Source organism: Myotis daubentonii, chromosome 4, assembly GCF_963259705.1.
Source record: "Myotis daubentonii chromosome 4, mMyoDau2.1, whole genome shotgun sequence".
Classification (NCBI taxonomy): Eukaryota; Metazoa; Chordata; class Mammalia; order Chiroptera; family Vespertilionidae; genus Myotis; species Myotis daubentonii.
Genome location: NC_081843.1, coordinates 30,478,973 through 30,501,644, shown reverse-complemented (window position 1 = coordinate 30,501,644; position 22,672 = coordinate 30,478,973). Strand labels below are relative to the sequence as shown.

Sequence of the window (22,672 nt, the reverse complement as noted above, 5' to 3'; positions counted from 1 at the left end):
AGCCATCTGCCACGGAAGAGATCATAGTGCCCAGGATTCTTCTTCATGTCTGTGATAGTCCACCAACACAAGCACTTGGTTTCCCCATGGGATGGTTGTGGGGAGGAGCAAGGAGCCTGATTGATTCTACAGCCTGAACTGAGTAGGAAGCAGTGGTTTCCTGCCATTGGAGGAGAAGCAGAATACTGAGAAAGCCCCAGTCCTGAAGCTCAGATGTATAGGGTCAGGTTAAGACTGAGGCAGGAGCAAGAAGACTGAGAAACTTCCCTCCCCCACCACAAGCCTCACAGCAAGAAATAAACAGCAGAAGTCTACTGAGGCATGGAGAGACCCTTTCCCCACTCCCCACACACATAATGCTCATATGCAGGGCCTGCTGTAAACTTAGGGTAGATCACAAACACTGAGAACAGCTCTGTGATAGTTCTAATAAAATAAAAATTTTGGAATAGTTTTAGATTTAAAAAATTTGTGCAGATAATACAAGATTTTCCATATGTGTACCACCTAGTTTTCCTATTGTAAGCATTATACATTAGTATGATACATTTTTACAACTAATTAACCAATATTACTACATTTTTTATTAACTAACATTAATAATTGATTCCGATTTACTTAGTTTTTACCTCATGCCCTTTTTCCCTTCCAAATTCCTTCTGGGATACGATATTAAAATGTTTAGTCATATGTCTCCTTAGACTTCAAGACTGAGACAGTTTATTAGACATTTTTTTTCTTTTTGATGAGTTTGAAAGGTTTTTTGAATCATTTTTTATTTTTCAATTATAGTTGACATACAATATTATATTAGTTTCACGTGTACACTCCAGGAATTAGACATTATAATACTAAGTGATCATCCTGTACAATCTCATACCCATCTGACAACATACATAGGTATGAGAATATTATTGACTTCATTATTTATTCTGTATTTCACATCCCTATGACTATTCTATAACTTGTACTCTTAATCCCTTCACCTTTTTACCCATGCCCCCCTCCCATCTGGCAAACTTTCTGTTCTGCTTGTTTATTATTTATTTATTTATTTGGTTGTTGATATATTGCCATTTCATTCATATTTTTTTTATCTTTTCTTCTTCTTAAAGAAGACCCTTTTATATTTATTTTTATTGTTGAAAGTATTACAGATATCCCACTTTTTTCTCCATTGACCCCCCTCCTCCCACACATCCCTAGGCCTTCACTGCACTATTGTTTTTATCCCTTGGTTATGCATATAAGTTATTTTGTTAATGTCTTCCTATCCCCTCACACCCCCCCTTCTCTCTGAGATTTATCAGTCTGTTCCATGCTTCCAAGTCTTTGAATCTATTTTGTTCATCAGTTTATTTTATTTATTAGATTCCACATATAAGCAAGATCATGTGATACTTATCTTACTCTGACTGGCTTATTTTACTTAGCATAATACTCTCCAGGTCCTTTCATGCTGCCTCAAAGGGTAAGAGATCCTTCTTTTTATAGCTGCACTAGAGGCCCGATGCACGAAGATTCGTGTAAGAATGGGCCTTCCTTCCCCTGGCTGCCAGCACTGTCTTCACTAGGCGCCTGCCATCTTTGTTAGGTTAACTTGCATACTCCTGATTGGCTGGTGGGTGTCGCGAAGGTATGGTCAATTTGCATCTTTCTGTTTTATTGTTGTAGATAGTATTCCATTGTGGAAGTGTACCACAGCTTTTTTTATCCACTCATCTACTGATGGGCACTTGGGCTGTTTCCAGATCTTAACTATTGTTCATAGTGCTACTATGAATATGGGGGTGCATGTATTCTTTCTGACTGGTGTTTCAGGATACTTAGGATATATTCGTAGAAGTGAGATCAAAAGGCAGTTCCATTTTTAATTTTTTGAGGAAACTCCATACTGTTTTCTATAGTGGCTGCACCAGTCTGCATTCCCACCAGCAGTGTACTAGGGTTCCCTTTTCTCCACATCCTCGCCAGCACTTGTCATTTGTTGGTTTGTTGATAGTAGCCACTCTGGCAGGTGTTTCTCTCTCTTTCTCTTGCTCTCTCTCCTCCCTTCCTCTCTCTCAAAATCAATAAACATATCCTCTGATGGGGATTAAAAATATAAAAATAGTGTTTATAAAATTGGATACAAAGCAAAACCCAATTATATGTTGTCTACAAGATAACAGTTTTATTTTTTTGGTTAATCCTTACATGAGAACATTTTTTTTTCCTTTTTTTTTTGAGAGAGAGAGAGAGAGAGAGAGAGAGAGAGAGGAAGAGCGGGAGAGAGGGGAAGAGAGAGATGAGAGACACACACCAATTGGTTGCCTCCTGCATGTGCCCCAACCGGGGCGGGGATTGAACCTGCAACCCAGGTACATGCCCTAGATTGGGAATGGAACCAGGGACCCTTCAGTGCAGGGGCTGATGTTCTAACCACTAAACAACTGTGAGCAGGACAAGAAAATCCTTTTAATTATGATGACATAGCTATGTTAAAACTTCAGGGATAGAAAATAATGTATCATGCAAAGTCCAATGTGGGGTAGTTATATTTCATATACCTTAGAACAAGCAATGTTATCAGGACTGCAGAATGGTAAAGCAAAGAAAAATTTATCAAGAAAGATAAAGCCATATGCACCTAATCACCGAGCCTCAGAATAAATAAAGCAAAAACTAAGAGAACTGCAAGGAGAATTAGACAAATCCACCAATTTAGTTGGAGATTTTAATACTCCTTCCTCAGTAATTGGTATTACCAGTAACATAATTTAGGAAAGACATAGAATACTTCAGTAATACTATCAACCACATTGACTCATTTGACATTTATAAAATTCTCCCCTCAGCAACTAATACAGGTGTTTTTTTCAAATGCACATGGAATATTCATTAACTAGAGGCCTGGTGCATGGATTCGTGCACTGGTGGGGTCCCTCGACCTGGCCTGCTGCTCTCCAACATCCTCCGAGGGGTCCTGATTTGCGAGAGGGTGCAGGCAGGCTGAGCGACCCCACCAGTGCACGATCGGGGCCAGGGAGGGGCTATGGGAGGGCTCCAGGGTATGTTTGGCCCATCTCTCCCAGTCCTGATTGGCCAGACCCCGAAAGCAAGGTAACCTACCGGTTGGAACATCTGCTCCCTGGTGGTCAGTGCACGTCATAGGTACTGTCGAACGGCTGCTTTGGCACTTAAATTATGTTCACCTACCAAAACCAATTTAAACTTGAACTCAGCAACAGAATGATACTTAGAGTAACCCCAAATATTTGGAAGTTACATGACATACTTCTAAATAACTCACAGATAAAATAAGAAATAAAAAATCTAATTTTATTTTACACTTAGAATTATTCAGAGGTATAGGGTATGCTATGCACATTTGTAATAAATGAGAATTATATTCACTTGAGATCTGTATTAGTTTATTACACAATATATTTTTTAAGTACACTTGGCTTAAGTAGCAGATAGTCTGTCACATGACTTGTTTGGGGAATGCAATTTCCTGAAGTAAAATTAAATACCTGAAACTTGACAAGTGATCAGGCTTAGAAAATAGCATTTGAAGCCTTCAGAAATATTAGTAAAACTGCCACAGAGTTGCCATGAATCTACTTTTAGCTTTACACTGCAGTGGTACTATTAGACAGTTTGTGATTGAACTTGTGGGTTTGAAGTGTGCACTGGTGCTTAAGATACATGACCCATCAGTCTGTGGAGAAGCATTTCCCATGTGTTTGCTGAGCCCCGGGGCCTTCCTCATTATGTTTAACTCCCAGTAATTTCAACTCCCTGAATAGGTAGCATTAAGACTTTGATATCATCAAGAGGCACAACCCAGTAAACCAGTAAAAACGAAAGGTGAAAAGTTTTAGTCTGCTTTTATTTTTTATTTATTGATTTGAGAGAGAGAGAGAGAGAGAGAGAGAGAGAGAGAGAAGGGGAGAGAGAGAGAGGGAAACCAATTTTTTGTTCCACTTATTTATGCAACCATTGGATCACTTTTGTGTGTGCCCTGACCTATGATGAAACCAGCAACCTTGGCATATTCAGAAGATGCTCTAAACAACTGAGCAACCTGTCAGGGCCCAGTCTTCTTTTAAAGAAACTGAATTTGGATGTATATTTTGGAAGAACAGAGAGTAATAGGATAGCAATAAGATAATGTATTCTAAATATGTGTCTAAATCTGGGTCTGGAAAAATCCTAAGCATATTTAGAAATTTTTATTAGGTTTAGTGTGACAGATATAACTCTTTAATAGTTAAGAATAAAAAGATCTTTGTGGGTTGGTGAATGAGTGGACTTTCAAATTTTACTCCTAGAAATACATATTTTGAATCAGTAACTGTTGAGGTCATAATGTTTTTGCCCTAAATTTTGACCATAATTTTTCATCATTAATCTTATTATCAGGTTACCCCAAATATAAGGTATTCTCTTATAGAAAAGAATATAATTTTAGTTTTCATGTTCATAATTGACATAATAATAGCTCCCCTTCTCAGGAGAAGTATGAATAATTCTTCAAATTAAGAGTAAATAAGAATAATTGATTTTGTAATTTACAGCCCTACTAAACTAATAGAGACTTCAAAAAAGTGGTATGCTCATAATCCAAGTAAAAGATTCTCATTTTACAAGTGTGTTTAGATATTCTTCGAAGATGAGGTGGATACAAAACTGGGGACCAGGGTTTAAGGATCATTTTGATGAGTTATTGCATGTAGCAAACATGGGCCAGCCTATTTGTAAACTTTCTTCAAATATGAGGGTTGTTGTTGTTTTTTTAAGTAAAGGACAAAAGATGCCCTGACTGGTGTGTGTCAGTTTATTGAGTGTCATCCTATGCACCGAAAGGTCGATTCCCAGTCAAGTGCACATACCAAGGTTGCAGGTTCAATCCCTAATCAGGAGGCAACTGATTGATACTTCTCACCTTAATATTTCTCTCACTCTCTCCGTCTCCCTTCCTCTCTCTCTAAAATAAAAAAAATATATTTTTTTTTCCAAAAAAAAACAAGAAAAGAAATCTTCTGGATCAAGTACTTCAAATGTGTGTGGAGGTTTTTTTTATTTTTTTATTTTTTTGGAGGGGACACTGCTAAAAAGCTTATGAAAAATGACTGTTAATCCTTCTTTAAAATAATTATGTTACCATTATCCTACCACCCAAAATCCTATTCCTTCCCTTAGCCTTTGGAAGGGTTTAGGGCCATGAGTTTAACATTTTTATTTTATCTTTTTAATTATGAATGCCATATGGTTGTAGAGGTTTTTTTTTATTAAAAAAATGTATTTTTATTGATTTCAGAGAGGAAAGGAGAGGGAGAGATAGAAACATCAATGATCAGAGAGAATCATTAATTGCTGTCCCTTGCATGCCCCTTACTGGTGATTGAGCCTGCATCCCGGGCGTGTGCCTGTCTAGGAATCGAACTGAGACCTCCTGGTTCATTGTGCAACACTCAACCAGGTTTGCGTGAAATATGTTCACTGTAAGTCAGAAGGAATTTATGATGCCTAGGGTTCATTTAAATATCTATAATTTCAATATCTACAATAATCTTCACAATAAATGTTAAGGAATATGATTTTCCATTTCATTGTAATACTTGCTAGTTATTTTCTCTAGTTAAATGGGGGCTGGCATGTCATAGGTAGTAACATCACATATATATAGGTTTCTAATAAAACTTTACTTGCTGCTTAATTTTCTAACATTGCATCATTTCCTAAGTTGTCTCGGGAATCAAATACAATTGCAGTAATATTTGCTGATAATGGGAAACTATAAATCCCCTCATTTTGCTGAGAATCAGATGAAGAGAGAAGATTTCAAATAACAAAGCTTTCTATTTAAAAAAAAAAACACACCAAAAACATTGTCATCTACCACCCCTCAAAAGACAATTTGATAACTAAATATTAATTTTAATACTTTATATCATTTCCAGGTGTTTTTTGGTAGTAACAGTAAGTGCATAGACATTACAGATTACAGAATTTTATGTTCAAAGTTCTCTTTATTTGAAATTCGATTTACTAAGGGCAAGTTATCTTTATGACATTCTTTATTTAATTCCCTCATTGAACACATTGAAAGGGCTAGAGAGAAATTAGAATAATGATCCTAATTCCATTTGGTTGTGTTAGATTCACCAAATGACAGACGGAAATTTCAGCCTTGCAGGGTCCACTGCCAGGTACAATGGTTATCTGCACAGATTCATTAATTGTACTGTGTGGCTAAACTCGCTGAAAGAGATAACTGATCCTGTCTCAAATTTGAGGTCTTCTTTAACGTGGGAAGTCAGTACACCATTGTTCTCAAGCTGTCAGATCGCATGCTATTGTACCAGGCTCAGAGGAATTGGTGTCAGAGATTTCAGGCATACAGGGACAAGAGGAGGATCACAATAGAAGTGCATTCTTCCCCCTTGTTCCTGACTGTGTTTTGACCACCTGTCTGTTACCCTTTGTGGTTGGTTCTATTCTGAGAGGAGTAAGAGGGACAGCGCTGAAGATGGGGCCGTTGATGCTAGATTATTGCCATTAACCAGCTTTCATGGCTTTTGTGGGAGCCTCCTTTTCATTAGTATTTGCAACATGTTCACCAGCAAAATGATTATGTTAGGCAGAGACATCACATCACTTACATTTCATAGCTCAGTGCAATTTTCATAAACTGCGCGGCAACATCCAAAAAAACATGACTCAGAATTAGAGTTTCAGAAGATTATTATATAGACATTATTTCCCTCAGGTCACGGGCTTTAGTCAAATTTGGAGGAGAATGAAATTGCCAACAGTGAAAAGCAGACAGAAAGGTATGAGTTCATGAGCAGAGAAATAACATTTTCATTTGTTCCTTCCCCATGGGAAAGATTCAGCATTCCGGTAAATGGAGACGGTTATAAGAAATGAATTTTTGTCAGCAGGGATGTGATTTTAAGGCTCACTTATCCATTGGCAATCTAGATTTCTAACCCCAGGAATCTAGGAAATTGCTACAGAATGTAGTCTTTATTATAAACAAGTTTTGTGTGTTTTTTTTCTAGTAGTTTTTGCTCCCTTCCTTTCTTGCTCAGAGATTTTAAGATGGACTACATTTTTTTTTTTTTACCTTTCAGGAGTCAGATGACTGCAGAATTTCCTCATCTACCATGAGCTTCTCCTCATTGCTGATGCTTTGTGATGGAAACCTTTTTCTCCTACCAAGCATCCTCCATTCTCCGCTTGCCTTTCCTAACCCCTCTGTTCAGCACACAGTGCCATGGTCCTGGGAGCCAGGGAGCTTGCTGGTGCTGAATCCTGGGCCTCTGCCTCTATTCCCAGCATCTGCAGCACATCTCCTGATGTTGCTGCTACTCTGTGCTCAGTCTTTTTTCTGTCTATGTACCTGCGAGAGTAAAGCAGGAAAAATGGCTTTCTAGGTAGCTCTCATTTTACTCAGGTATAAAGAGCAAGGATTTGCAATGATTTCTGTAGGGTAATCCCAGACAACTTCTTCATAATTAAAGAATGTTCTTTCATGGGAAATTTTACTTTCCTTCTCAATTTCATCTGATGCTTCTTATCCCATTACTCATTCAAATTCTATGCAGAGGTTCTCCTGCTAGCTATGGTACATCCTTGAGAGCAGCAGACATTTCATATACCCTAAACCCTTCATTTCTAGAGATGCAGAGAGGTTCTGTAACATTAATCTCACCTTTATATTTTTCAATTTTTAATAACTGGGAAATATGTATATCTAATGCCTTTCTCCTCTGTGCATTTTTGCACTTTTTAATATCTCTCTCAACACCATAAACTATTTTCCTGGCTGTATTTTTATTAGAAAATGTTATTGCCTGCCAACGTTTACTGAAAGCAAATCGCATTTGCTTTCATTATTATTATGTCTACAATATAATCGTTGTGATTGCACTTGATTAATAAGTGAGAAATGATTGCTTTAACTGAAGCTCATGGGATTTGGCCCCTGCAAGTCATCACAATTTATAAACTTCCCCCCCCCCCAAACATCCAAAGCTTCTGGCAGAAAGGATATTAGGGTGAGAAAGAATATCTAGTTTACTGCAGAGTGCACCCAAGCACATACTTTGATTTCCTTGTGTGTGGGTCGTAAAGGATTCATTGAACTGGCCAGTGTTGGCATTTTCTGGTATTCTGTGGAATCCAAGCAGTTACCTGAAAATTACTCATGGGCCAGAGCCATAGAGTCTCAATGACTACCATCTGGAGCCAGGGACAGGATGTCTTAGATTCTTGACACTTGCTCAGAAGCAACTAACTCTAGAGAAATTGTTCAACTTCCTGCTCATTTTCAGTTTCTTCTTCTGTGAAATGGAAATGAGTTTGCTTGTCCAAACCACTATTACTATTTTTCTCAGCAGTGCTTGTGTGAAAGAAATGTTATTATGGATTTAAACTCCCAGAAACAGTTAACCCACCATGCTTGCCCAAACCATTTCATAATACTTAGTCTTCTTTATTAAGAAGATAAGAGTAAAACTGTTAACTGGGATGAAGTGGTGTTAATTTAAATTTGGATCATTGTTCAAAAAAATGTATATTTCAATATACTTGTTCTTAAAAATCTTGTAAAATGTATTCAGTGCGCTTTTGCCTGAGAGAGCATGCTCTGGCAATGACAGTTGCGTCTCTGCTGACGGATTGTCTTGCACAGCCTGGAGGCCATGGTATTGGAGTGAAGTTGTTTCTGTACAAGAAATGGATATAAAATTGGAGTCTTAGGGAAGTTGGGCTAGGTTTACTCTGCACTTAAGCCACACCTGGGAAGTTGCTGTTTAATAAGTAAATTGCTGATATGAACTGTTTTCTCAATGTTTTACCTCTTTTTTTTTTTTCTTAAAGCCAAATAAAAAGTACATTAGCCATACTGGATAAAGCAAGAATATCATTATTAGGGTCTTCACAGGAGACATAGAATGCTCAGAAGGTCTGACTTGATTAAATGCTTTGCCTCTAGATTTTCAAAATTTCAAAGGAGGTATTCTGTCAATAAGTTTCCAAATTTTATATATAATAATAATAATGATTCAAGCGAACAGTTATAGAGCTGTGACTGTGTGCGAGGCACTGTTCTAAGCATGTTTCAGGTAATAACTATTCCTCCCAACCACTTCATCAAGAAGGCATTGTTACCATCTCCATTTTTTCAGTAAGGAGACTGAGGCGTAGAAAGGGTCAGAAGTCTAAGGTCATATAGGTAGTTGCTGGCTGAGCCAGGGTTTGAATAGCCTGAGAGGAGAATCTGTGCTCATAACCATGTCACTGTGCTGCTTCGGAGGTGCAGGGGCATGGGGGAGATCCAGACTTACTCACTTTTGCTGTGGGCTTTGCATGTTATTTGATGAGATATTCTATTTATAGGTATCTCGTGTCATTTCTAAGCAATTCTACCTGGTGGATTTTATTATTGACATTTTACAAATGAAGAAATTGAGACTTTGATTATGAGGCTGGTGGTAACTGAGGGAGCAAAGATTTGAACCTTATAACACAAAGTCAGGCTCTGGCCTGGGATGTCATTAAGGAAAGGAATTTTCTCCCCAAGAAAGGTCATTTTCATCATGTGCAAGAGATGTAAGTTTCTGGTTCATCATCACATCCCTAGCTAGGATTCGTGTTTTCTTTTTGCATTAAATCTGTTTGAACTGCATTGGGGTGATCTCGTTTATTTCTAGCCCCACAATTTCTTTAAGCCATTGCTGATGTACACTGGTTCTTCTTCCTGTTAGTGGTTTCTGTTTGATTGCTTGATCATCTACAATTAACATCATTCTTTTTTCATTTGTCGTTTTTGAGAAATTAATTTTTGGACCCCTGATATAATGTCTTTTAGCTCCCTGAAGAGTGAGTGTCCCTGTGGTGTCATTAAACCCTTTACAATGTCCTGAGAACATTTTAAGAGAAATATGAATGGCAGCACCACTTGGATACCAATTAAAAATAACGTTCTTTCTGAGTGACCACTGTCTTTAAGCCTGGGAAGACACAGGGGGTTGGTGGTCTCAGTTTCCTTTGCCATTACTGACATCATTTTGAGCTTCCTGGTGTAACAAAATGGGATTTTATTCATCAAAATAAGCTGACAAATAAATAGAACCAGAGGCATGGAAACATGGAACAGACTGACAATTCTCAGAGGGAAGTGGGGAGGGGAGGCTAGAAGAGATAAAACAAAGAACTTAGGTGCATATATACATTGCCCATGGACACAGGCAACAGTGTGGTGAAGGCCTGGGGCAGGGTGAGAACCCAGTGGAGGGGGGCAATAGAGGAAGGGGGAATATCTGTACTACTCTCAACAATAAAGATAAATGACTTTAATGGAAAGTTGTTTTTTTCCCTGTTGCAGTGGGAGAACAGCCAGTTTACATATAGCTATATATTGCTCAAAATATAGAATAGACTTTCAGCAGGTCCCACCAAGGCCTGGTGAATCTCCACTATTGTAGATAAAGTCCTAGGATGTATTTTGAAATGCCTTGGCAGCAGGTGGGCAGCAGCTTAAGGGCCTAGTGTGACTCATGGGCAAGTCTGTGCTCCAGGCTGTGTATGACTGTTTGAATGGGCCATCTCATTTTCCTGCCTTGTCTTCTCTTCTGTTTACCTTGGCTCCACCTTTGGCTCAGCTGGATACCATGGCTTCACCTGCGTCATTTGAAATGGAAGCCCATCACAGAGGTCCCCAGCCACGCCTGTACAAGTGGGGAAAATTCATGGGGTTTTGAGTCTGCATATAATTCACATTGTCTTAGACATGTCTTTGAGTCCAATACATTGCTTTTCCTCCTTGATTTTAGTGGTTAATTATGCAGGCCCTGGAGAATGGGTTTTAATTACCCCCAGGGCAAGAGTGGGGTTCTTCAGGAGCAGCTGTGGTTATCACGGCATGTTCCCTTGTGCTTTTCTCCTCATTTGTTTTTAACACCTGCACATCATCGCTTTCCTGGCACCTCCAGCAGTGTCACTTGCTGGCTTGGCAAACTAGAGAGACTCTCAAACCCATTTCTTACTTCCCGATTCCATGTGGAGTATTTTTATCACATGATGTTTTGGCAGATGTTTTCTGGAAATCTCTACTTACCTTTTCACAGCTCTACTGAAGAATGGTGAACTGGACCCACCTACTCTACTTGTGAAGTGGGATTTCCCCAGAAACAGGAATGGGAGGCAGAAACCCTAGGTTCAAGGCTCCTTCTCTACTTATAAAGTTGTTCACTATACTTAGTTTACATTTTCTGATCTAGAAGGAATTGCAGGACCCTGAGGCCAACTCTTTCTAGCTTGCCACCAGCCTTGGCAATGCCTTCATTGCAAATGCTGGGATCCGTTCTTCTGTTGTGCAGGATTGTTTCAGGTATTTTACCCCCCCCCCCCCCCGGGACTCTTTCAGATCTGGCTGGGATGCTCAGCATAATCATTTTGCATAACTCCCAGGAGGTATTCTGTAGCTGGGGTAGTGGTCCATGGAGCCCTGATGCCAGAATCTGTGATGATGTTAACAGAAAAGGACAGGGGTCGTCTCTCTGAAAAATGCCTCACAAAGGGGACCTTCTTTGCTGCCCCTGGTACATGTGGTAAGCATAGAAATAGTTTATTGTGAAAGTCTTTCAGCCACAGGTCTTTCTACGGCATAATTGCACCCTCCAGAGAAACCAAAATAAATACCAGACTAATAAACTTCAGGTTTTTAAAAATAAGTTATCCAATTGCATTCCTGTAAGAAGAAAAATGAGAGGTTGACATATTCTTATTCTGCTTTGACTCGCTTCCCATGCCGTCCTGTCCCAGCTCAGTCTTAAAATGGAAGAAAATACTTTATCATTTGAAAAAGAATGATAGCACAAAATTCAGTCTTTCAGGAGGGGAGGTGGGAAAGTAAAATTTAATGCCAACTTTGGAATTTTCTTAAAACACACACATGCTTTTTTTATTCCTTGGAGTTAGTAAATAGGTCTCTGTATTCCTGCAAAGGACGGCTTCCATCCAGGCTTCCATTCATTTGTTTTTGCCTTTGGTCAAGACCCACCTGACCCTCCCGCCAGCTCTCCTGCTCCTTCCTGTGCCCTTGTCCCTCCTCATCTCCAGTTCTCCCATGAGCCCTTGGCCTCCTGTCAAGGACCAAGTGTATGAACTGCAGCCTACAGATTCTGCCAGCCTTTAGCTGCACATGCCTGTCACCTTCCCGGCCTGGGGTATGTCAGTGGTCTGACTTCTCTCCTTTTTTCACTGTCCTTTCTCAATCTACTTCACTAATGGTTATCTTATCCTCCATATCCTTAAATATGGCTAGTCCCCCAAAAGTCCCCAGACTGATCATTATTATTTTTGCTTTGTCCTTATTTTTATTATATAAAGGCATAAAAAAATAATAGAATGAACATCCATGTGCCCATCACCAACTTGAAAAGTGAGACATTTCCAGTATAGTTGAAGCTCCCATTGTAATTCTGATCATATTCTCCTCTCAGAGTCCAGGGGTAACAACCACAAATATGAATATAGTTATTTATGTTATGGACTTCTTTGTACATGTTTTACATGCATAAACCAGCAAGTATTATATAGTATGCTTAAGATATATATTAAATTGCATCTTACTATATATATATATATATATATATATATATATATATATATATATATATACACACACACACACACACACACTTCGGCAACTTTTAAAAAAATCTTTATTGTTGAAAGTATTACAGATGTCCCCTTTGTTTGTTTGTGTGTGTTTTTCCCCATTGACCCTCTTCACCCCGCACCTGGCCCTCCCAGGTCCTCACCACTCTATTGTCTGTGTCCATGTGTTATGCATATATGCATATAAGTTCCCTGGTTAATCACTCCCCACCTTCCCTCTGGAATTCATCATTTAGCAGCTTTTTTTTAACTGAACAGTATGTTTGTGAGATTAATTCAATTGCTATATTTTGCTCTTTCATTATTGTATAAAATTCTAGTTTAAAGTTATGCCACAATTTATGTATTCTATTTATGAGCATGTAAAATGTTTTTAATTTTTTGCTATTACAAATAGTGCTGCTATGAACCTTCTTTTACAGATCTCCGTGCACACATGTCCATTTGTTATTTCAGCCAATTGTATTGAGCACTTATTAGCGCGTGGCATGATTGATGTATGACTGGCGAACCAGGCTCTTATCTTTCAGCTGTATGCTCTAGAGAGGACTTTCAGGGGAATTTGGTTGCAGGAGTCTTCTCACCAGTCTTCTTAACTCTCATCTCACCTCTCCTTTCACAGGTCTGTTAAAGTTGACTTCTTAAACACTTTTAATCTTTACTGTTATGCTCAGAAACATTCAATGGCTTCCTGTTACTTATGTGAGGAAGCTAATACTCCTCAGCTTGCTGTTCAAGAATGATCCTGATCTAACCTCTTTTTGGTCTTTGTACTATTTACCTCTCGAGCCTTCATTCCAGTGTCATTCTTTCTTAAATGCCTCCTGGTGACATTTCTTTACCCTTCATTGTTTTTCCTGTCTTAAACTTTATCCAGGATGTTGAAATTCTACTCCGTTTTCAAGATCCTAATGAAGTACTTTCTTATCTATGTACATCTTATATATCTTGTCTGATTCTTATATTACAGTAGTTAGGTAGACATTTGCTTAGCTGACTATGAGCAGGAACCACATGGCGGATGCCTCAAACATAGTAGGAACTCATTAATTAAAATAAGCATCATATTAAATTGAATAGGTCATTTGATTCTCAGCCTTGCTGTTAAAACACTTTAATGCTGTCAATGGGAGGAAGAAGAAGATAGAGAGCTAATGTTTTCATTCTCTGTTGTAGTTTTCAAGCATTTCTGGCTCCCAATAAGTGCAGGTAGCTTAGTAACCAGGCAGCCATCCTTAGCAGAACACTTTCTACTTCAAGGTGGGGCAGGTTGAGGAGAAACTGACTTTGGTAAGAGAGAAGGCCTCTTCATTAAAAACAAACATATTCTCAGTTCATCAGGATCTACCTAAGGTGACTTGAAGCAGCCCCATTCCAGTCTCTCGGCTAGAACTTTCAGCCTTTTGAGTGGTAGCACAGGCTGATGACCTGTCACCAATTACGGCCTTCAATTTAGCTCCTGCTCCCAGAGTAGAAGGCAGATTGTGGCAGCTTGCGAATAAGGGAAGCCGAGTCCACTGTGTCCGCATTTCCATTTTGAAGGAAATGGCAGAAATGAGGCCAGTGGTTTGATAAATTATATCAAAAATAGTCCCTTCATGCTAATGGAGTGTGAAGAAGCTGATGTACTAGAGATGATCTATAATATTTCATATTTCTCTGAGGAGAAAAATGATAAACTTGATGATGTGTGATTTATTCATGTTTCTCCAGATGAAGAAAAAAAAATCCTAAAGTCAACTGCCTGTTTCTCACTCCCAGAAGCTGGCTTGTGGATTTTACACTGGATTGGAGGCTGGGCTTGTTTAGAGAAATGCCTAGAGAGATGTTGATGAATCACCAGACCTTGGGCAGTTGACTGAGAGAGGGTAGTTAGGCCAGCATCGACTCTGTTTTATCACCATGATATTAGGGTTCTATGCCATCAGTTGATAAATGTGTCAGTGATTACATTTCTCATCCAGGAATTCTCTTGCTGCCCGCTTCCCTCCAGGCTGTGGCCCTCAGTCCATCCCTGCAGCACAGCCCTGGACAGCAGTAACTGCTGCAGTCAAAGACCTGTTCTTTGGAAACCATGCTGGGAGGGACATGGTCTTCAGCCCTGCTGTGCGGACTCTACCCATGGGGGGTCTGGTTAATTCCCTTTCCTCTCCTTCTGCCCATCAACCCTCAGGTCAAGGGCTGTGCAGAGCCAGAAGCTCAACTTGCTCCTGTAATAACTGAAAATGCACCCCTGGCCTGGGTCAGTTCCCTCTAAATAGCCCCCTGGGGAGGTGAGAAAGGAAGTGGTCTTAGGCAACTTGATACAGCAGGTAAAATTGTGCTTTTCCTTTTTTCTGTTTTTAGTGATTTTTTTGGTACCCCTTCCTTTACTGGCCATTACTTACAATAGGACTCCTCTTTATAAGCCCTGCCCCACCTGGCCATTTTCTTCCTGGACTCTCACCCTTCTTCTCATCATAGGTCACCTGCCCAGATTTCCTAAGAATGCAGTTAAGACATTTGCTAATTTTACTTCTGTGATTATGTTAGCGGACGCTAAAAGCTTAAGACTGACCTTTAGCAAATAAATGATTTGCGTTTTAATAAGACTTTTGGAGACTCCTTATAAAGGCCCCTAATAGAAAAATAACTTTCATGAATGTGTAGAGATTTGGGGAGACATGAAGGCCTTCCGGGAAGTTGCAGGAAATGCTTTATAAAGTGACCATTTTCTCCAAGTCTGCTGGGTCACCAAATGGGTGTATCTTTAAGTTTATGGCTGCCCACCTGCCTTTTTTTCAGTCTCAAACTATTCATTCATTTTTTTCAAGTCTGCTATAAATACATTTACAGGTACCACACTGGTTTCAGGAAAACAGATTTTATTAAATAGTAGATTTCAGGTTCTTCTAGTTATTTAGAAATTTTAAAGATATCTTGGAGCGTGATTTGTAGATGGTAATGGAGTTTAGGACATACTACTGCATAATATGGCTCCTGGGCATATTGAATGTCTCAAGATGAAGGAAGGTGATTATGGCAGGTGCAGGAAAGACTTTCTGACCTTCCCTAAAGTGGGTCATAAAACCCTCCTGTGAACAATGCCCTTGCTACATCCAGAGGAAAAGAGCTTCATTATCTCTAAAGACAGAGGAACTCAAAGAGGGTTCTGAAGGAATAGGCCTTGTTACACTTTCCCACTTTGCAGCACTTACTAGTAGCTCATCCCTTTTGTCCTGGGCACTTTTCTAGGACTTCCCAGTCTTCACCAAGCCTCTCATGAAACTGCCCAGGTTTAACCATCTCTTTGGTCTCTATTTCCCTATGAATGTTCCTGTGTCACATAAAACTTTAAAATTAAATAGATTTGTATGCTTTTCTCTTGTTAATGTCTTTTGTTACAAGACCCCAACAGAGAATGCATAAGAATACAAAGAAAAGATAATTTTTCTCCCTCACAATTCTAAGAATCACAAAGGGACAGTAAAAGGCTGGGCACTCATCTTACTCCAGAGCAGCGGTTCTCAACCTGTGGGTCGCGACCCCTTTGGGGGTCAAACGACCCTTTCACAGGGGTCGCCTAAGACCATCGGGAAACACATATATAATTACATATTGTTTTTGTGATTAATCACTATGCTTTAATTATGTTCAATTTGTAACAATGAAATTGGGGGTCACCACAACATGAGAATTAAAGGGTCACGGCATTAGGAAGGTTGAGAACCACTGTTCCAGAGGTTTGGGACAAATGACAAAAGCCAGCAGAAGGCAAGAATTTTGACCAACCCAGTTTCTGAATCTCTGTCTGTAATGCCCTGTCAGGAGAGGAAGGCAGCTCTGGCCGGGTTGCTCAGTTGGTTGGAGCTCTGTTCCATACACCAGAAGTTTGAGGGCTCGATTCCTGGTGAAGGCACATGCCTAGATTGTGGGTTGGATGCCTTGTCGGGGTGTATACAGGAGGCAACCAATGGATTGTTTCTCTCTCACATGGATTTCTCTCTCTCTCTCTCTCTCTCTCTCGCTCTCTCTCTCTCTCGAGAGAGAGAGAGAGAGAGAGAGAGAGAGAGAGAAACATTTCTCCTTGGACCATCCTTTCTAAATTCAAATTAGCAGGAGAAAAACCTTTGTAATAAATATATTTGTACACTTTTTTCTTGTTAAACTATGACTTGTTACAAGGGCCCCAGCTGAGTATTTAGAAGGGAAATAGGAAAAGATATTGTTCCACCCCAGCAGGAGCCTGTTTATTCCCTTTCATTGGGACAATTAGAGAGTTTGCCTTCCCTCATGTATTTCCTATCTGCTTCATGTGAGATCTTCTATATTGTGGCAGCCTCGGATTTAATGATCCTGGAGTAGAGTCAGGACATTGTGGTGAGGAGTGTGATCAGATGAGATAATATTAGACGTTTAGGTGGGATAATTATAAAACAAATCAGATCCAAAAGTTCTATCTTATAGAACTTAATTTAAAAAAATGTAAATACAGACATAAACCAGTTTTGTTTGTTTAAACTAAAGGTTCACTCTCTTGAACTTGGGATACCTAGTTTTGAGTATTAGATTTTATTCAAATAATTTAACAACTCTGTGTCTTTAATTTCCTCATCGGTAAAGAGAAGTGACATATAGATAGATAGATAGATAGATAGATAGATAGATAGATAGATAGATAGATATAGATAGATAGATAAATATATATATGGCTAATATGCTAAGTGTCCCTCCAGGTAATGACGTCACGCAGCAATGCATGGCTTCCTCTCCCTAGCAGCTAGCCTCCTTGCAGTTTCTTCAGCCCAGGAACACGACTTGCTTTATAGCCAGGTAGAAACATTTACACTTTAACCAAATGTCTGTGAAGCGTTTTCCTGTGCCTCATCTCATTTGATCCTCACAGAAGTCCTGGAGTAGGTAGATAGGAGACTCGGTGGAATCCTATTTTCTTTCCATTAGCTGGAAAATGAAGATTTAAAAAGCTTAGAAACTTGACCTGACTGAAAAGAAGTAAGAAATGGTAGACCTTGAAAATGACTTCAGGTTTTCTCACTGTGCAGAATATAGTCAAATACTGCTACAGTTAAGTATTTTACCCTTTGTTCTCCCTATGTGATCTACAATAATAATCTGCTTCATGTTGATATTTACTGCTGTGTTGCTGACAATTACCTGAAAGAGAAGTTGGAGTGCTTCACTGGACTGGAAAAAGTTTAGCTAAATCAGAAAGCAGGTCTTATTAAGCAAGTTTATTCTGTATTTATAAAAGGCTAAGTTGACTCGTGCATGTGCAATACAGATGAAGTTCTTGTTGGCGCCAATCACATGCATGTATTTCGATCTGTCATTGTTGATCATGAATTTGGTTGACACTTCTATTATAGAGAAAGGGTGAATAGCGATATTAAAATATTTCTTCTAATTAATTTCCTTTTAATATGCATGAATTCGTGTACCGGGCCACTAGTATTAAATAATGAAAATGGAAGTACTGCTTTTGCATCAAGTGCCAATTATCTTATATGGTATTTAACTTGCTATTGTAGAAGTAGTACTGTAATAGTATTCAATTTGGTTAATCATTTTCTCAGTTGCTTTCTTTATGGGAGCCATCGTCTGTGTCTATTTATAGTCAAGCCATCCCTAAGACTTGACATGGCAAGAAAAAATCCCACAGACCAATATTATAGAGCCATTATCTGCTCTCACACCCTGCTGACTTGCACAGCTGGGAAACCCCCCACAAGTGTGCATGAAGCACTCTCATTAATTAACCATGGACTAAGGGAGGTTTCTTCTAACCGTTCCCTGGCCAGAATAGCTTACGGCCAAAGACAGCTTCACCAACACTCCTATAATGTTGTTCTGTCGTTTTGTAACAGCTGAAAGAACTGATATTCTAAGAAGGAAGCAGAAGTATCTATCCCAGTTTGGCCAATAAGGGTGGGTTTTTGAGATAAATTTCGAAGAGTAAGATTTTCTTTAAGAAGAGTCAGCATATCATTTTCACACATTACTTCAATATACTGGTGATTTGTTAGTTTTTCAATCAACAAATTTTCCTAGATTTTTTTTTCTAGAGACTATATTCAAATAAGTATAAATACTTATGCCTGACCTCAGGATGAAAACCAACTGGTTAAATACCAATAAAAAGATGATTATCCACAGAATGTAGAAAGTAATTCCCAAACTAGCCACAGAGGAGGCAAATACTAAGGCTAAAGGGAAAAGAAGCTGGGAAGGCGTCCCAGGAGCTCCACCTCCCAGAAATGAGCCTTTCTGGTTCTGACCTCCATTTCTTCTGGAACTGAGGCCCGCATCATTTCCCTCTGGCTGCGTCATTGTGGATTGTGTGTCTCTCCCTCTACATGTAATTCTTGTTATTCTTCTTAGTATTCCCAGGTTTTAGGACAGCACTTGAACCTCATGTATGGTCAATATTTACTTTTTGAATGATGAAGTAAATGAAGCAAAGAATTTTATATACAACTCTCTTCCTAACTAGACAGGGGTTTGACTGTTCAAAGGTTGAGTCTTTTTCAACCCTCTATTTTTCTGGTCCAAAGGCTGTCTGAAACCAAAGAAGAAAAAATTCCCTTGTATTGATATAGTGGCTATAGACAAGAAGCGCTTTCAGAAGTTAGAGATGTGCCTCTGAGGAAACCAAACTCGGGGAAAGTCCTTTTCTTATAATATTAAATTATGTTTTGTGACTGAGCTAGATGCATACCTGGATTTCTTTGGGTGCTTTCCTTTCTTTCAGCCTATATTTTGGCATAAGCTGTACATATTTCAGAATTGTTCATCCTAATTATAATCTATAGATGAAAGTGAGATAAATGTGCCTGTCCCCAAATGTGACTATTAGATGCTTTTGAAATACTGATACATTGCATTATATAGTTATTTATGCATGTCTCCTCTGTTAGATTTTAAAGTTCTTGAAGTAACGTTTTATTTATTTTTGTATTTCCATTGCTTAGCAGAGGATAGCATGTAGTAGACCCTTCATGAATTGCTACTCACTAGTGTTCTGTGGAAATTCATTTCAACACCTGGGGCATTGTTCTTAAAAGCCAAAGGTTTTGGTTTGAGCCCAGATGACATTATACTGCTTTTTCTGATCTTGATAATAAAATCATTGCCTTTTTGAGGCCTTTTCTGGTGTGTGATGCCACTTGTCTTACTATTTATGATGGCAGAAGGATATGTATCACATGCAGCTGAAGATAGAACAAGTTATTTAATTGTGGCTTGCAAAGAAAGAAGAGCTGAAGTGAGGCCTACTTTTGGACATCATAAGCTTTTCAGAAGCATTAATAACCTAGACTCAGGCCTCTATAGTTTAAACTTTCAGGTCTTTCCATATGTGGAATCGATTGATATATGATATGAGTTTTACATTATTCTCGGACTATGTCATCACTAGTAGCATTAGTGGTGCTTTGCTCTCCTGGCCTTTGGGATTGGTGTGAGAGTGAGGGATCTAGACTTAGAGTTTAAGAGTTTATTTGAGCCAAACTGACAATATTTGCCAGGGAGTTAAGATCACAAATGCTCCAGAAAATAATAGTTTTGCAGTTTCTTTTATGGATTTGAAATTAAGGACTAAACATAAGGAAGATTACGTGGAGGTGGGAGAAAGCAAGGCAGAATGGGATTATAGAATAGTTAAGATTATTTGCTCTCTTGAGGGTGTTCAAGAGGGTTCTGAAAAGAGACATTTCAAAGGACTTGTATGCATGCATATCAGCCTAACCAATGGACACAGACAACAGTGCGGTGAGGGCATGAGTTGGGGGCGGGGGGGGAGGGTAATAGGGGGATAAGCACACATATGTAATACCTTAATCAATAAAGAAATTAAAAGTCAAAAACAAATAAAGAAACAAAAGACAAAGGTTTGTTAACTTAAGTGCATAGAAGGAATAGATGGGTCTTGCTTAAGGCAAAGATAGGCCTTTTACCGAAAAGTTATGTGCCTGGGGCATGACTTCCCACCATGACCTGCCCAGTCAGGAGTTGATTTCTTGCAGCACTCCTTTCATGTCCACACATGTTTTTGAAAATGAGGATTTCCAAAAGAAATACGGTCCACTTTAAAGGAGATAATCACAGAACATATTTTAGTATGGATTGGTCCTGCCTATTAGAATGAAATTTTAGTATTGGTGTTGGCAAAAAGTAATTTCTTAGTGGCTTCACTTATCATAGTTGAGGCGCATTATCAATGCAACTATATATAGATTGCATTTTATGGGAATTGTGGCATGATAGCTAAAAAAACTGAAAAGGCATTTCAAAGATGCTTATTTAAGCATTTCTATTGGCTTAAATAAGAAGTGTTAGGAAGGTTTGATGCGGTCTCTTTTCTGTTTAACATAAGGTGTTTATACTCTTGTCAAATTGTTTTTGTGTGTGAGTTGGGTATTGCTTATTAATACATTTTGACTTTTTAATTATATTTTCTTACTACCATTCCTCAACATAAATTGCCCAGATATTGCAAAGACGGATGGTGGTAATGAAAAGGATTTTTAACACTTATGAAACACTTAAAATGTATAATTATAATAAAGCAATTTTATGAGATAGGCACTCTTATTATCCATGTTTTCCAGAAAAGGAAACTGAGGCACCAGAGGTTAAATAACATGCCAAAAGTCTTGTAGCTATTAAGTGGTTGAATCAGGATTCAAGCTCAGGTGTTATGGCTCCATAATCCATGCTCTTAACCACTAATCTATGTACCGCCTTTGCAAATCTGATTTGGACTTGACAATGATTTTAATGGGTGAGTAGGAGATTAGTAGGGAAGCCATTCCAAAGAATTTTAAAAATATACGGACATGGGCTCGCTTCAGCAGAACATACACTAAAATTGGAATGATACAAAAAAGATTAGCATGGCCCCTGTGCAATGATGACAAGCAAATTCATGAAAAATTCTGTATTTAGAAATACATGATAAATATCACATGATCTAACTCATTTGTGGACTATAATGAACAACATAAACCGATGAACAAAAACAGAATTAGAGAGAGAGAAGCATCAATTGGATGCTCAAACCTCAGAGGGAAGGTAGGGGAGGGTGGGGGTGAGAGGGAAAGGTCAACCAAAGGCCTTGTATGCATGCATATAAACATAAGCGATGGACACAGACAACAGGGAGTGAGGGTGAGGGCAAGACTTGGGGGATGAGGGGACAATGGGGGGATAAAGACACATTTGTAATATTTTAATCAATAAAAAGTTAAAAAATAAAATAAAAATAAAAATATATATGGACTTGGGAATATAACTAGTGAAAGTGAAGAGGTCCCATTCCATTTTTTTGGTTTTTTTTTGGTAACATTCTAGTCTTATTATGATAGTCACATATGTAGAATAGTGTTTAGGATGTTTATAGTTTAAGTATAGTGTTTATTGTTTTTATGATGGTTTTCAGGAAAAGTTTAAGAAAATGACCACTTTATCTTTGATCTAAGATATCTTAGATCTTATGGATATATGGAAATAAACTAAGATAATTAAGTATCTACTAATCATTTATTCTGGCTTCTGATTGAGATGTTTGCATGAATATTTTCCCTTAAGACTTGTCTTTCAGGTGCATATATGCTTAAATATGCGTGTGGTCAAGGCTTTCCTCTTTGATTAAGAGGCCATCTTGTGAAAAATTAGACAGCAATAAAGCAATCATCTCAGCCTTGATTTTCCATGAGGGAAGCTTTATCACAGCTGCTACTAATTCTTGATATTAAAGTCATCTGAACTTATTATTCAAATTAATAGATTCTTAGACTACATAAATTTCAATGGGCTCTTCTGTTGATATCAAATATCTACTAGTAAGAAACAGCATGTGTATTAATAAGACAAAAAGGAAGAATATAGATTGTAGACATACTCAACTGGACTTGTTTTGGAATCACACCAAAGAAAAGGAAATTGCTCGTGCCTGTGCCAAGTAAGTAAAATATGTTTTTGTAATATTAATGGTGAT

At 38.5% G+C, this 22,672-nt stretch overlaps 1 protein-coding gene and 1 non-coding gene across 10 annotated transcripts in view; both read left to right on the top strand.

Moving 5' to 3' along the window:
* Positions 1–22,672, top strand: part of AUTS2 (activator of transcription and developmental regulator AUTS2) — a 1,126,706-nt gene that overhangs the window by 560,368 nt on the left and 543,666 nt on the right. The gene's annotated exons all lie outside the window — the stretch shown is intronic.
* On the top strand, positions 21,517–21,621 carry LOC132233917 (U6 spliceosomal RNA). Its single transcript, XR_009452767.1, has one exon. It is a non-coding gene; the product is annotated as a U6 spliceosomal RNA (small nuclear RNA).